General features: G+C 39.8%; 1 protein-coding gene across 4 annotated transcripts in view; it reads right to left on the bottom strand.

The window, feature by feature from the left end:
- The window catches only part of Cacna2d1 (calcium voltage-gated channel auxiliary subunit alpha2delta 1), a 423,150-nt gene that overhangs the window by 350,994 nt on the left and 55,428 nt on the right, over positions 1-16,728 (bottom strand). The window lies entirely within an intron of this gene.

The following is a 16,728-nucleotide window of genomic DNA, read 5'->3' as shown; positions in this document are numbered from 1 at the left end:
TGAGAAAAATGACAGGGGCAACTTGAGAATCAAGAGGCAAACATTTGCTCACTCATCAAAATTTCAGGAAAATAGTTACATTTCTATTTTCTAATAGTAAAATGAATGTGTAGAATGATTCCTCAGTTTTTAACCACTGGAAATCACAAGGTCACAAACATCTCAGAACACAAAGGCTAAGGGCATGTGTTTCCCAGGCAGCACTGAGGTTCTGCCTGCCTGGACCAGTGCCATAGTTGTCAGAGCAATGTTCTACATGAAAATTGTTCCTTGGGTATGTAAGCTCAAACACTTTCAGAGACATTCTGGTGAGTAATGCAGTCAGTATCTTGAAACATGAACTATTAATATCACTGCATTTTAGAAACATCTAAGGCTGAGAACCACCCGTGTTCACCATTCTAACAATACAGTTTGATTTTCACATCATCCCTATGTGGCATCAGCATGCTGCAGGTCTAAAATGTGTGGTCTTCCTCTCCAGGCAAACATAAGAATATAGAGAGAGCCCAGTATGAATGCTTAGGAGATGATTTATGTTTGAATTTGAACTTATGAATCTGAATCAAGGAAAGCAAAGTATGTGTGTCTTCTCTTCCTTGGACATGAATTCATCAAATCATCATCTTCATTTCAGAAACAGAATAAAGGAAATAAAACACCACATGAAAAAGAGATTGAAATAATGTCTAGGAGAACATGTAAAAGCATAAAGAGTGGAAAGCAGAAAGGAAAACTAAGGTCGATCATAAAGAAGATGAAGTGCCTATCGGCAAAAAGTCATGATTTACAGGGAAACACACTGCTTAGTAAAGACAAGACATCAAAACCAAGAATGCTTCAGCACAAATGAGATGAAGAGAAATAATTGCCCAGTAGTTCTGTATGAATGGGAAGTAACTATAAAAAGAAACCACATAAAATAAAATTAACAGAGCCTAATATCATTATCATTCCAATATTACAATTCATGCTATTTGTGAATGAGTATACACATATGAAAAACAGTATAAACACTAACCCAATCAATATTCTTCTATTGTTATTAGATATACATATCTGTGCCCACTTTTATAACTAGAAGGAAAACCAGATGTTACTGTATAGGAGCAAAGGCTACAGACAGTACTTTCTAATTCAAACCAGACTTTGACTGCTATATACAATTACTGAGTAAGTCCTAGACTCGAGAGAGAATGAGTCATCTCTCAATGTGATTCCTAACATTGACAAGTAGTAAGAAATGTTAGGCATACCTTAGCTAGGGAGTAGGAAGAGAGAGGAGAAAAAGAGAAAGAGAGTGTGAACACACATGTACATACAGATGAATAGACCCAATTCCTGAACGCTGATCTATGCCAAACTGATCTCATCTATACACCACCTTGTCACCTGAGTGCACTGTCACTAGAGATGTTCACAGAGGTAAACCATTCATTTTGGGCTGAGAAGTAACAGGACCCATCCATTCTTCTCTGCCCCAACTGACCAGCTGTCAAGAACACTTTAAAAGGCAAGCTTCTTTTTGATACTGTTTTTTAACTGGTACCTGTTTTCTTAAAATATTTAGAAGCTGGAATATATTCAGAGAATATAACATTTGAGTTACATCACATACCACTAAAAACAGTTTCATATTTTCTATTTGTAACACCATCCAATAAGCACTAGTATATGCTAGAAAGAATACTAAAAGACAGAAATCCAAGTTGGAATTAAAACTAGGTCTAGACAAAGTAGAAAAAGAATAAGAAGAATGTGGTGACTGACAAATATTTTTGGTGCCTGGAGAAAGTCATTTAATGCCTAAATATGGAGATATGGGGGCTGGAAGAAGAGCTGTAGGAGAAAGGCAGAACCCAAACCCCCACTCCCCTCAGTTCTTACATAGGCTCTTTAAATGTATGGAAGGGCTCAGATAGTGTAAGAGCTAGTTAACAAAAAAATTTTAAAAAAAGCTTAAGTGTTTTACTCATCTTCCATGTACACAGAGACCCGAACAGGAAAGTACAGCGTAAGACCAAAGACGAAGTACAACACATGTGTGAGACAAATAGGACGAACCCAGAAATGCTACCAAGAGTCAGATGAGGGAAGAGGACAGTGGAACATTAGGGTTCTGTAGAGTTTGTTTATGTTGAGATTCACTGAAACTCCAATTATCCATCCATCTCCGGTGATCAAGACTGTTTCTCAGATTTAATACAAGAAGAACTCTCCTCCCAAGAGTTTCTTTGACTTGCTACAGGTAGGAAAAGAAGGGGTGTGGCAATTGGCCCTTGCTTAAGTTCTATTTCCTTATGTGACCTTAGCTAGAAATAACCATGCTATATACCATTATCAATCCCTTCAAATGTTCACAACAGTAGCTACTTAGGAAGTGGTATCTGAAAGACAAGTGTAACCTGACAAGATGAAAGGGATTAACAATGGAGGCACTGAGACATGGTGTTCTCAGCCAATTCAATAAGTTTGACTGGCTGGAGACCATGCTATGTTTAGATAAGTTTAGATAATTAAGTGACAGGAATTGGGGGCAGAGGTAATTCAGCCAGAAAAAAAAATGGTACAGGCCAACTTTTAAGTAATATTAAGGATTCGGTTTGTATGCTCAAAATGATTGGGATCTTAGAATATGAGGATCTAGACAGTAACAAGATCAAGCAGATGCCTAAGAACATGAGGAAATGAGTTTTCCTGACACCAAGTAAAGGGTAGCTGGAGGTCAGGATAGGAGAAGGGAGGGTGGAGATGAGAGATAACAAATGAAAAGGCCCCACTAAGCCACTGGCAGTCAAGGACAGGCAAGGGTGAGGTGGGGAAGCTGTAAAGAAGCAATTAGCTCAGTGAAATTCTGAAGTATGCACAAGACTACAGGTATTGTTGAACAAGAGTGAATGGGTGGTAGAACCACAGGGTGATTTGAAATGTTTCTCAGGAGCAGATGGGGCATTTGATAAAGAACATGAAGAACAGGGTAGAAGGCTGTGAACAGTTTGGAGCCTTTGATGAGTTGGTTGATGTTAGTTTGTTTTTGTTGTGTTGCCATGCTGGGAGTTGATGATCCCAGGGCCCTACACCTGCTGGCCAAGCACTCTGCCACTGAGTTATACCCCCGCCAATGAGTTTGCTTTCAGTGAACTAGCAGTGTTATGCAGAGACCTGAGTATACATGAAGCAATTGATGTAATAGGTTCGGTGGTGTCAGAAAGCCTGCACAGAATACAGCGAGCGTGGCCACAGTGCTAACAAGGATATAGGCAGGTCAATGTAGCCCTCCCCAAGCATCAGGTACAAGAAAGGAAATAAACAGTAATTAGAACTCTGAAATGGTAGAAGGATCTCAGCAGTGGCAAGAGAAGAGACTCAAGGAACAAAGGAACCACAGAAGCTCTAAGACCAGACTAATGGATCCAAAGGTGACAGGTCTACTTAGAGTCACAAGAAAACCTTCTGAAAGAGAACAGAAGTAACGCAGACTCTATAGACTCTGAAAAGGAATGGAGGAAGCCTTGAGGATCCCTTCTGTTTTTTAACAAGATGGAGCTATTGACATGTTTCTGTATAAAAGGTCAAAGACAAGTGCAGATGTTGGAGATACCAGAGAGACCATGTCATTTACTGGCAATGATAGAGTTGGCATATACTACCCTAAGGAGCACTCTACCTTTGGCAAGACTACTAAGAAGACTACTCCCTCAGACCCTCTCCTGCTCTCCTCCTCTCCTCCTCTGAATACTGCTACAAATGAAGTGTTCTGATTCATGGGTGTATCAGAAGCCCAAATGGTAAAGAATAGCAGAAACAAACAGGCCATGCAGACGGTCCAACGTTTTCGTGTGCAAGCATTTTCTACTGTCCTGCAGCCATCCTATAGCAAGACTGTCCAGAACACACAAAGTTGAACCTCAGCTTTTACATCTCCATTTTCAATGTTTCCATTGAAAGGGCCATTGTAAGGGAAACAAGCCGCCCCCCCCCCCCCCCCCCCCCCCGCCACTAGCTCTGCTAATTGCAGATTCAGTGGAAAATACTGCATTCTGCCCCCACGCCCCATATCAGAAAAGTTAGCCCATCACGCTATGCTAACAGGATGCTTGCAGGATGACCCCTGGGGTTGTGTTTGCAAGATAAATCGCTTGGGAAGAATGCTTGCCAAATAACCCCTTGCTAGATAAGCTTGGAATTCGTTTACCTACCCAGACTCTGAGAAAGGCCGCAGAGACATCTGGCGTCCAGGTGTCTGCACTCGGCGTGACCCCACTCCCCTGCCCTGGTAGAACTGCCTCATAAAAGGCCTGTGAGCCTCAAACTCAGGGTCACCAGCTAGTCCTCGCGCTGGTGCCCCACGAGCTCGTGTTAAAGTAAAGCTTCATTTGTGACCCGATATCGGAGTGGAGCTCTCTGTTTTGAACGCCAACCCTAACACCATGTCACTGAAATACTTATTTTCAATTAATTGGTGTGTTGTTCTCTTATTAATTTGTGTTTTCATTTTATGTTGTTATCGTTGTTGCTTTGTTTTTGTTCTTATTGTTGTATTTCGAGACAGGGTTTCTCTGTGTAACAGCTCTGGCTGTCCTAGAACTCTCTTTGTAGACCAGACTGGCCTCGAACTCACAGAAATCTGCCTGCCTCTGGCTTCCAGGTGCTGGACAAAGGTGTGCGCCACCACCGCCCGGTGGTTTGTGTGTTTTAATAGGGCCTGTTTTAGCTTCCTTTTCCAACTGCTGTGATAAAACACCCTGACAGGAGAGACTTAAATGAGAAAGGGATCACTTTAAAAAGCTGAGTTCCAGGTCCAATCTACCGTGGTGGGGAAGTCAGTCAAGGAGGCATGAGTTTGAAGCAGCTGGTCAAGCTGCTTCCAGTCAGGAAACAAAGATGAAGTCAAGCTGCTTCTCAGCTCTTCCCCTATGACTAATCAGTCCAGGACCCCCTGCTCAGGGCATGATCCCACCCACAGTGAGCAGGCCTTCGACTTCAATTAAGGTAATCAAGATAATCCCCCACAGGCATGCCCAGAGGCCCATGACCTAGGTACAGCTATATGCTTTCAAGATCGCAATTAACAATAACCACTACAAAATGTGAGACATAATGTTTAAAATACTCAAGAAAAAAATTTTAGCATCCATAGCATCCAACTTATAAACATGAGAAAGTAAAAATGTGGAATGAATTCAGAAATAACAAAGGGGGGGGGGTATGATACATGGGGTGAAGGGAAGATACTTCTTCCATGCAAACCAGAAGGAAATGTTGGAAGTTGTGAGACAAGTGGAAACAACTGGAAGGACTAGAGAAAAGCATGGGGATCACTGGCTCCTTTTAATTTCTCCCAATGTCCTATGTCACAAAGCGGGATCTTCTGTTTATAGACGTAGGCCTTCAGATAGTCAGAAAGGAACTTGGAGGTTGCAAAGCTGCCTGGAGAGGACTAAAGTCTTTGAACGACACTGGGGGACACCCTGTTCACTGGTGCTAATCAGCACGGCTATGTGGACTTCTCACCAGTGTGGGCTGCAGGCCACAGGACTGGAGGAAAAGTCACTCCCCAAACACGGGGTGGACACCAGCAGGTGTGAGAGGAGGCCAAGGACAAGAGGTCGAAGGTTCCAGCAACTCAACAGCAAAGACTGCTAAACTATTCATTAAATAGTTCATACTATACTCATAAAGTACTTATTTTTTTAAATCCTTTTTCTGTAGGATTAAATACCCTACAGCAATATTATAGTGAAAATATTGTATATTTGCAAATTTCAAATTTTTCTCAATATGCTTTTTAGTTTGTAATCCTAACAGCTGTCTAAAAAGATTTTGGTGTTCGTAGTAAAGGGTAAAAGTGGTCTGAATACACATATTTCATGTTTAATCCCTTTAAAGAACATACATGCAGTCAAAGAACAATTACTTGAGCTGGAAATACAGCTCAGTGCTAGAATCTGCTCAGATAGTGGAGACAGCTCAGCTACTAAAGGACTTGCATTAGAATCTGAGTTCAGATCCTCTGGCTTCAGAACTAGGCTTGATGGCACAGCCTTTAATCCCAAGAGTCAGAAGGCAGAGGCAGGCATGTCTCTGTGAATACAGGTCAGCCTGGTCTACATAGTGAATTCCAGAAAAGCCAGAGCTACATAGTGAGACTCTGTCTCAAAAACAGAAACAAAACAAAACCAGATCCCCAGCACACGTGTAAAATCTTGGGTGCAGTGGTGCATGCCTGTGACTCCAGTGAGTACTAGTGAGGCAGACAGACGTCTGGACCTCACTGGCCAGCCAGGCTAGCCAGAGAAACCTGGTCTTAAAAAGTAACATAGGGAGTAATTGTGGAACACACTCAATAGAAAGCACCAGCTTCCATACTTCCATACATATGTGCACATATATCACACACACACACACACACACACACACACACACACACACACCTATAACTACAAAAATAAACAAATAGGAAATGGCTCAGTACAGTATTATAGTTCTCATTCAGCATCCAACCATGGTTCAACTCTCCCCCCCAAGACACACACACACGCACACGCACACACACACACACACTTACATACACACAGAAAGTCTACTTAACAGAGAGCTTAACTAAAAGGTATGCTGTTTCTATGAGAAGACACATAGGACTTTCTCTGGCTAGCTTCATGCCTCAGGCGACAGCAGAGGCGTCATTGGGAACAGACAGAGCCAGTATACAAAGTGAAAGGAGAAAATGAGTAAAACAGTTCAGAGCTCAGGGGTGTGGTCCAGGCATGTACACAATGGGACTATTCCTGACTCTTCTACCTCAAGTCCCACACCTCTGGAAACCCTCTGCTCCTCACACCCCATTCCTCGGTCTCTTCTATATTATTGTCTTCTGACTCCTTTTCATTCTCCTGAATTTAAATAGAATCATTATGAAAAGCTGTCTTGTCTCAGTGCTCAGCATTTCAATCTCATGCTTCAACTACAGCTTTTACTTGTATAATTCCTAAATCTGAGTTAGCTTCACATGCTATCCTGTACTTCTTCATCCTCCAAGTGTCTACTAAGGCCTTGAATGTGGTAGCCACCTAGGAATTTACTGGATAAATAAGGAAATATACTGAAGTACAATGGCAGCACTACATTTTGAAAGTCACAAGTATTTGATGTTCATATATCCTCTCCCCACCATCTGTAACAGAAAAAAAAAAAGCTATATGGATCTGAAAAGAGTAAGCATTTATTATATAGACTTTCAAAATATAACATTAACACCTGAGGCAACTATTAAATTGTCTGAATATTGAAAGTGTTTGTTCTAAAATCCCAAATTAAAATATTTATTGAGTGTTATAGTGAGAAATCAGGTGTTGAATCCTGGATCACTAGAACTCATATCAGAGTTACTAGCAAAGTCTCTATGTGAAGTGTTTAATGTTTTCTACAGAGTCAATGTACAAGAAGCATCCACCAAGATACCTGCAAAAACTGAGGCAAATATTTTATTAAATAAGTAAAGTATTATTTATGCCTATTTCATTTGGCATACAAATGGCCAAAATTTTTAAAAAAACAAAAAATATTTATATTTTCATTGAGTTTGAAAGAAAAGGCTGCCATTAAATTACTGTTCCTTTGGAGGCTGAATTTGTGGGTGACACAGCATCCTTCAGATGATTCTGTTCCCAAAAAGGAAAGAAAAATTGTAATCCATTTCATTTCATACATATCTGAGGAACATCAAACTCAGAAAAGCAAAATTACACCCCATTTATTCTACTGTAAAGAGCAACAGCTGAGTAGGAAGTGTCATCTATTGATTTAAATGTTTTAAACGCTAAGCTGCAGAGAGAATTTGCTTGGTTGGAACCACAGAGTCACATGAGAGCTAAGAACTGTTATAATAACTTGACCCCAACATAACTGCCCCACTTTCTATGTTGACGTGGGTAAGTCCTATGGAAAAATAGATGAAATGTCTAAAACTACTGCTATTTGTAGGGAGACAGTATTAAAACAGACACATTTCTCCCACATCCTTCTTCATTTACTCCACTAGCAATTTCCATGGAGATAAAAAACAAATGTGGCATACAGCAGAGAGAAAAGGGAGAGAGCATGCTACAGTGAGGAGCTGTAGGCGGGGAATGTGAGATTCATGTACCACTTCAGGCCTTTGCCTGAGGCAATTCTCTGCCTATACCACTATTTTTAAGTAATAATTTTGTATTTAACCAAAGTGAATGAAAGACACAACGATGCCTTAAGGAGCTGGGAAATAATTAAAATGTCTAAATATCTAACAAAATGGCCACTTCAACTATGCTAATATATAAATAACATGTTCTTAAATTTAAGTAATAAGATATTTCAAGAGTAAAGTGTTCCATTTGCTATAAATATTTTACCAGTGCTGAACTATTCCTATTTTTGTATATAATAAACCACCAACAGTGATCCTGTAATTGGGTAAAAATAGCATTAAGCAAGCTAAGGATCTAGATAAGCAAGGCACACAAGTTTACTAAATAGCATATCTTAAAACATGGTAACAATACACAGGTGCATGCGTGTCTGAGTGAAATCAAATCACTTGGCATCTACTTTATTTCATAGGATTATCGTGAGATGGGTGAGATGCTCCAGGAGTGATCATTCATTCCGGAAATATCTGGCAATTTAAGCATTTTCAATAACTCTGCTGCTCTCTTAGAAAGAGGCTGTTTTAACTTGTGAGATGCTTGTGGATTCGATTCCATTTTTATCCAGCAGAATCCTGGGAAACTGGGAAAAAGATGTGATCACACTAATCAGAGAGGAAAGATAAAGGGCGTGAAAGTGAGAAACAAAGCTGTATCAATAAATAAACCTCATCTTTCACTGCTCATGGATCTCTACCTTCCTTTCCTGTTAGGCTTTGGATCCACATTACAGCTAATCATATTCTCAGTTTTCAAAGAGTCTTACTGAAACTGACTTTGTCATCTTGGATTCATTTTTGTTTTATCTGCACATTATAAATTGGTTAGTTAATAGTTGCTGCCTAAATGGCTGCAATTTGTTTCTGGATTCCAAACAAATCATCAAAATGCTTTTGGGTTGATCTTAAACTAGCATCACAGTCAGCTAGCTGGGGAGCGGGGTGGGGGTCCCACGTGGGGTTTGTTCCCTGACGCACCTTTGCTTTTGGATGCTCCAGAATCAGCCAGCTACAACCTCCAGCGCCATCCCTGCACAGCCTGGTGCCAATTGGGGTGTCCCACATGGCCACACAATCTGTTGCTGGCATTTCTATGAACCAAATGAGCGGGATTTCTAACTGCTCATTACAGAAGCTCCATTCATCTTATTGAAGACCTCTCCTTTCATTTTCCATTTGTATTTTCCATTAGCCATGGAAAAGGAGTTCATAAAACTTAGTTTAGCCTAATTCAAGCATGTAAACATTATTTAATGTCATGACAAAAATTTCCTTATTTCCTTTTCTCTCACTGATTATGTGAGCAATCAAATACTTCTAATACTGCAAAAAAATACTTTACAGAGGAGGAAATGAAAGTGGTAACTTCAGTCACCTAAAGTCATTGAAGGAAGCAAAAGACTTTGTCCTTCAGAAGCAACACAATATGATTCTTATTCATTTCAAATTATGTGATCTGAAACATCTGTGGTCTGATCATCACACATCATGGCAGCCCAACTCTCTTGCCTTTTGTTTTATTGAGCATGATATCCATGACTTCAAAGTCTGTTTCCTACACATAAAAAGGCAAAACGACATTTATAGAAGTCTTTCTTTTTACATGGAAAGAGACAAGTGTGTTTTCATTATTAACAACAAAAACCTATGTTTTTTTTCTTCACAAACTGTATAAATATGCATGTCATTACTTACATATGACATTTTTTCTCATATTAAATTTGTAAGGCTTCCTCTGAATTAGCAAATTAAAAAAAAATTAAGGAAATCACTATTTATGTTGTTTACAGACATAAATTTTGCTTGCTTTCATTAGCATAACACAAAGTTATTGGTCTGTAGGACCAACATATTATTCATAGCACACACATACACAGTTGAAATGGGGCAGTAAATTAAGTGCAGAATCAGCTTTGATGTATGTCTTAGTACAAAATATTCTAAAGCAACAGTAGGAGCTTAGATATGAATGGACAAGTATTGCTGCTTTGTTACTTTCACGATGCAAGTCCATATACAAAGACAAATGCAGGAGCATCACACCCAGGGTCCACATAGGCTGTTGGAGCATTTCTTATAAATGCAGCCCTCAGGATCGTTTCTTTGACAGCTGTTCTGGGGCAGAGTTCACTTAACAATCAAAAGCTGTCAAAGCAAATACACTAACTTGCAGATAAGAAAGACAATAACTCCGTTCTTGAAGACCAGAAACAAAGAATACTGTAAGTTTAGCTCATCTCCAATATTTGTATTCTTCTATTCTGGAGTCCCTGTTCTGGAGGACTCGGAATGGAACCTTCAAACATGAAATGGTAAATACATGGTCAGCTTAGACAAGCTACTGCAGTTAGTCCTTTCAACCTTCCTGTCCCCAGACTGTGGTTCGCTGACCCTCCTTGCCTGAGCAGCACATGTACTGCCCTTCCACTGGTCTCTGCAGCGTTGGACACGCAGGCCATTCCACACAGAAGGGAGCTTCACAGTCAGCCTCCTCTCCTGAGCTGTCCAGTGTAAACAGCACCTACAGCATGCTGTTTGTATCAAGCTATATTTCTCCATTAACACTATAACATTTTTTAAAAGAGAATATTTTTATTCAAGTTAATTGTTTTAGTTCAAGTATGCAAAGATTCAGAACTAACACTGGTTACTATGGTAGGAAATAAGAGGCACATATTTAGAGATATAATGTACAGCATATGCATAAAATTGAAAGATTTTATCATTAAAGATTTTGTTATTCAGATTACAGTAGTTCCTGTCATGCACAAAACTTAGTTTTGAGAAGTGGATATCTAACTGTAGGAACCAGGTTGCTACTAGGTATCTTACAGCATCATATAAAATTCAAAATATGTAATAAGTTCTATTTTAAAGATCAATCTTTGCTCATTAAATGGCAAAAAAGCAAAAAGTTTTAATACTGAAAAAAATCCCTTTCAAAAAGTGATTATTTGCTGTAAGATTCCTGTACTAAATATTAAAGACAGGAAAATAATCTTTAATGCCTCTGATTTATTAACTTTTCAAATTATATAACCTTTGCAAATGTTTAAATAATAATATCTCATAATGATAACCTTTTATACATTAAAAATTACGTGAAAACCTAAGCCTTTGAATGTCTACATGGGAAAAGAAGCATTTTACGTGACTATATCGAAATAGATTTTCTATGTCATAGTCTTGGTTAATGTAAAATATGCTGTAAGACATAATTCATGTATATACAGTTACTGAGCAGGCTCTGTCAATCCAAACTACAATATTTAAGTTAAGCCTTCAACATTAGATAATTCTTTCACAATACAAGAGAGAATCCATCCTGCCAGACATAGTTTCCTCTTCAGAAGTAAATGACAAGATTTACTAAAACCCTGGGCTTTTCAGCAAAGGACTCATTTGTGTCACTCTTTATATCTTTCACATTTGAATTATGTACTTGATCATTAGAAAGAAGACTTAGTTCATGGAACTCTTTGAATTTCTAAGTGACAGGACACAGCGCACAATCCCTGCAAGATGATGACACTAGTGTCTGGCTTGAAACCTGGCTTCGAGGACCACGCCCACATAGCTCATCTTTATAAGGTATGAAAGGATCATGGAGCAGTCAGTACATGAATTAGACATCAACATTCCAAATGAACGGTAGCCGTCTCCTAATTTATTTGTCATTATTAGTCATTCTGTGACTGGTCCTAATGTTCCATTCTGAGTGTATTCCAATGTGGATTTCAACAAGCCGTTTTTAAGCAGACCATCAAGCTTTATAATATAAGAGCCTACAGATTTCCAAAGCTAAAACTGTGAATCATATGTGACTCAGCACCCTCCCACGGGTACCACAGTCCTTATCTCCTCTTTCAAACTGTTTCTCAGCCCGACTCGCCAAATGCAAAGGCACCTGAGGATAGAATTCTCTGGGGATGTTCTAGACAACCGGAAGTAACAGCAGAGGAGGAAAGGACCGTTCTCTCAAGCTCCTACAGCCTGAAGAACTCTTTCCTGCTAACCATGGTCTATTTGACCACAGTTCTGCATCGTTCTCACGGCTCTTGATGTTTCAGGCAAATGGTAGCTTTGCAACCATTTACTCAACAGTCTAACGTCTTGAAAATGGTTCTTTGCCTAAAGTTACTTCTCCAGTCAATGCCAACAAATAAACATTGTTTTGTTGTTGTTGTTTTCTACTATAGTTGCTATTTAATGAATAGACTTCTCTTATATACTATATCTGAATATTACCACATTAATTCTCCTCAGGCATTCAATTACATGCTAATGTTTTATTTTAAGACAAAGCTCTACAAGCAATCTGCTAGTGCAAAAGAAATAATGGCATATTTATCTTGGGAATTGTTATATTACCAAAAATTATATACATATGTGTGTAATTGTATATAGATATCCCCATTTTTATTGTGATATCACATTGTTATTTTCTAGCAAATTTATAAAAATCCAAGAAAAATAATCAGAAGTGCCCACTGTCCTAGTTTTATTTTAGTTGCTGAGATGAAATATCCTGATAAAAGCAGCTTAAGGGAGGAATGATTTGTTTCAGATTCCATCTCAGGTAACAATCCTCACTGTGCAGCCATCAGTATGGACACTTCAAACAGCCAGATCTAGCAGAGTCAGTCAAGAACAGAGAGAACTTAAAGCATGCTCTCAGCTGCTCACTTGTGTTCAGCTTGATTTCTCTACTTGTATAAAATTCAGATCCACAGCCTAGGGCATGGTGTAGCTCACAGTGGGCTTGGTCTTCCTAAGGAATTAACTTAAGATAACCACACACACATGCATGGCGCATGTGCCAATCCAATATAGACAACCCCTCCTTGAGATTCTTTCCAGGTGATTCTAGTTGACAATTAAAGCTAGTCATCACATCCACCAAAAATCACACATGATATCTTACATCTTATAGTTTATGTAGCTGCTGCTATAATTTTTGCCTTTTCCTTCAATTAATCAGAATAAAGTGAATGAATTAGAGCTATATAAAGGGCAAAGTGAGACTTTACATTTTCCTCCTGTTATTGAAAAAAAACAATCAGAAGCTAATGGCAAAAACTTTTATCATGAACTACTGAAAGTGCCATGGGAGTGTGTCTGATTGATCTAGTCAGGTTTCCCTATGGTGTCCCAGGGTTACCCTTGGCCTTTAGGGTAGACTGGGGATGGCATTCTTGCCAGAATATGAATCTGAGGACCAGCAGCTAGTGTTCAAAGTAGTTCCCAGAAAATGAGGCTGGACGGAGGGAGCACATAGCATGGAATGAAATTACTGGAGGCCAAGATGAAGGCAAGGATGTAATAACCACTGAAAACACAGCAAACAGATTCATACATGTGATAAAAAAATAGACCAACTTCAAAATGATCAAGGACCTTAATTTTTCTAGAGTGTGTGTATAGAAATGTGTGAATCTGGAGTGTTGGGAGGTGGGAAGTATATGTTTATGTGTGTATCTTCCATATGAAAGTTTGTGTGTATAGATGTGCAGCAGGTCTGTGGGTGGGTGTATGTTGTGTCTATACAGGTGTGTGTGTGTGTGTGTGTGTGTGTGTGTGTGTGTGTGTGTGTGTGTGGTTGTGCATGGCTATCAGGTGTGTATGTATATGGGGTGGAATGGGAATGTTTTATTGTTAGTTCTCTCGTATTACCTTGATGCCATTGGAGATGAAACTCAGATCACCAGCCTTGTAAAACCTTGTAGAACCTTTGTCACCAAGCATCTCACTGGCTCCATAGAAGACCTTTAAAGAACTCACCATGCTGGACTTGCTCTTCCTATGGTCACAAGGGTAGCTGATAAAATGCTTTGTTAGGAAATGTTTCAAAATTGGTTGGGGTGGGTTTTCTTTATTACATTAATATATTCTCTCTGTCTCTGTGTGTGTGTGTTTGTCTCTTTGTCCTCTCTGTCTCGCTCTGTCTATGTCTCTGTCTCTCTGTCTCTGTCTCTCTGTCTCTCTGTCTCTCTCTCTCTCTCCCTCTCTCTCTCTCTCTCTCTCTCTCTCTCTCTCTCTCTCTGTGTGTGTGTGTGTGCGCGCGCGCACGTGCGTGTGTTATGGATGTGCACATGTCAAAGCCAGAGGACATCTTGCATTTTTTCATCCACCATGTGGGTTCTAGGGACCCAAGTTGTCCATATTGACAGCAAGCACCTTTACCTGCTGAGCTATCCTGCTGGCCTTAGATTAAATATTCTGTATTAAGACCTCATTCTACTTAATTTCTTGCCCTGAGTTTCAAAGTGCTCACTGCAAGCCATGAATGGGAAATTAATTTTCTTTATCATAAGTAAAGAGGGGTTGTTTTGGTTTGTTTTGGTTTGGCTTTTTCCGTTATTTTACTTTTCAAGGGGAAAGGTTGTATGATTCAGACTGATCTCAGTCTTGCAATGAATGTATCCAAGGAAGATCTTGGCCTCTCAATCCTCTTGACCCTGCCTCTCACTTGCTGGTGTACCAGGCATGTGTCACCATGACTGGCTTTAAGATAATTTAAATAAATAATATCCTCTTAACTACTCAGATTAGAACCTTTGTCTGACTTTCTCAGTTCCATTCTCCCTGCTACTTTACAAATTGAATTTTAGAAATTTTTAGAGGAGTGTATATTTGCCTTTTCTGGGTTGCAGTAAAGGGCCTTTCCCTGCCATCTAAGCTGGTCATGATCTTTGAGTTCACTCCAGTGAAGTGACCATTGGACCTGGAAGTGTGTGGAGTGAATCTGCAGACACACTTGAAATGCAAAACACTCCAGAGCTAGGAACATAACCCGCTCTGGATTAACCCAATCTGCCCGACTCCCAACACGGGGCCTGGCAGATCATGCTCAAAGAAGGAGAATGGAGGAGAGAATCAGGAGAGATTCAGAAGGGCCCAAAGGAAAGGCAAGGAGCCCAGAGAGAGCATGAGGGAGGAAGAGGTCGAGAGGAGCAAGGAGGAAAGAAGAGAGAAAAAAAAAAACAGAGATGCGAAATAAGTGGGGAGTTTGAAAAGTGAATACAACATTTGCCGTAAAAGTGGAAATATGTGTGTTCGAGGCCAGCCTGAACTACCAGGTGAGTTCCAGGAAAGGTGCAAAGACAGAGAAATCCTGTCTCGAAAAACCAAAAAAAAAAAAAAAAAGTGGAAATATGGCCAAATATGGTGGCTCAGGACTGTGTCCAAATACTGAGAAATTAAAGCAGGAGAATGGCAAAATAAATATTTCAATTTTCTCTGGAGCATTAAAAAGAACTTTTTCCTAAAAACTGTAAATAATGCACTACTACTTATTTTTAACTATTCATTTTAACCCTTAATGTCTGCAGTTAACAATACTACAGATTAAAATATGATCAAACATATAGTTATAGAAGGATATACGTATTTTTATTTGTTTTGTTGCATTCCAGGGGTGCTAGGCAATAGTGCTACCATTAAAACATGCTCCTTAGTATTTGGGCTTAGTTTATTTGAAGCTGTGAAGAAAATTCTCCTACAAGACTGTTTTTATTTATAAAAAAAATACTTTTTGTTTACATTCAACTTTTTGTTAGAGAAAATAATGTCACTTGATCATTTTACCCATGAACACATCTTATTCTAACAACATTGGCTTTCATTGAACAAAGAAAGATGGGTGACTAGGTGGTTGTTTGTACACCGTAGTTTTTAGGTTGGTCGCTGCAGAGCCACAGACGTTGCTATTTGTGTATCTCTTCATCTTAGCTATGCGTGTACTTGAACATGTCCATAAAATGTATTTCGATTATTGGGTTGATGTACTTGCTCACTGAAGAACTGTGGCCTAAGCCAGTCCTGAGCCACAGGCTGCCCACTTTCCCCGTCGCTTGAGGCATCCTGGGTGGCTAGCAAGGAAAGAATAAGTAAGGACTGGGATTCTACACCTGGATCTACACAACCAGACCAGTTATTTTTCTAACAGAATGGTTGACCAGAGTTCAGTAATGAAGCGGCCATAGGGAAGGAGCTCTGGCTGCCAGAAGGCCAGCAGAGTAACCCTGGGTTTCTTTACTTCCTAGCATCCCACACAGTGAGCTAGGGGAACTCAGCACTGAGACTCTCAGAGGGGAACAAAGACCAAATGACAAATAACTCCAGAGCTCACCGACCTGATGGTACCTGGCTAAGCAGCACAGCATCAGGGCTGCCTGCACAGACTCCCCTTTGGAGAGGAGATGCAGATCCCAAATGTGTGTAGATTTGGGTGCAATCTCAGAAAAGTGTCTTTTTAACTGTGTTCGCTTTCTTCTGTCTGCCATGCCCTCCTTTGCGAGGCTGCATGCCATCCCTTTTCTTTTTCCTTACTCAGCTGCCAACACCTCAGGGAAGCTTTCCTGACCACAAAGCAAGGCAGTGGACTATGCCTTAGTTGTCTCCACATCAGACTCGGAGTATTTCTCCCAAACATCAAAATGGTTGCAATAGTTCATTTATTTATTTTCAATCTCTTACCTTCAGAAGCATATAAGCACAGTGAGAAACATCTCTCACACTCAGGTTTTACACCATGCCGAAATAAC

Source organism: Onychomys torridus, chromosome 3 (assembly GCF_903995425.1).
Source record: "Onychomys torridus chromosome 3, mOncTor1.1, whole genome shotgun sequence".
NCBI lineage: Eukaryota > Metazoa > Chordata > Mammalia > Rodentia > Cricetidae > Onychomys > Onychomys torridus.
Note: the sequence above shows the minus strand (reverse complement) of the source record. Positions and strands in the feature narration are given on the sequence as shown.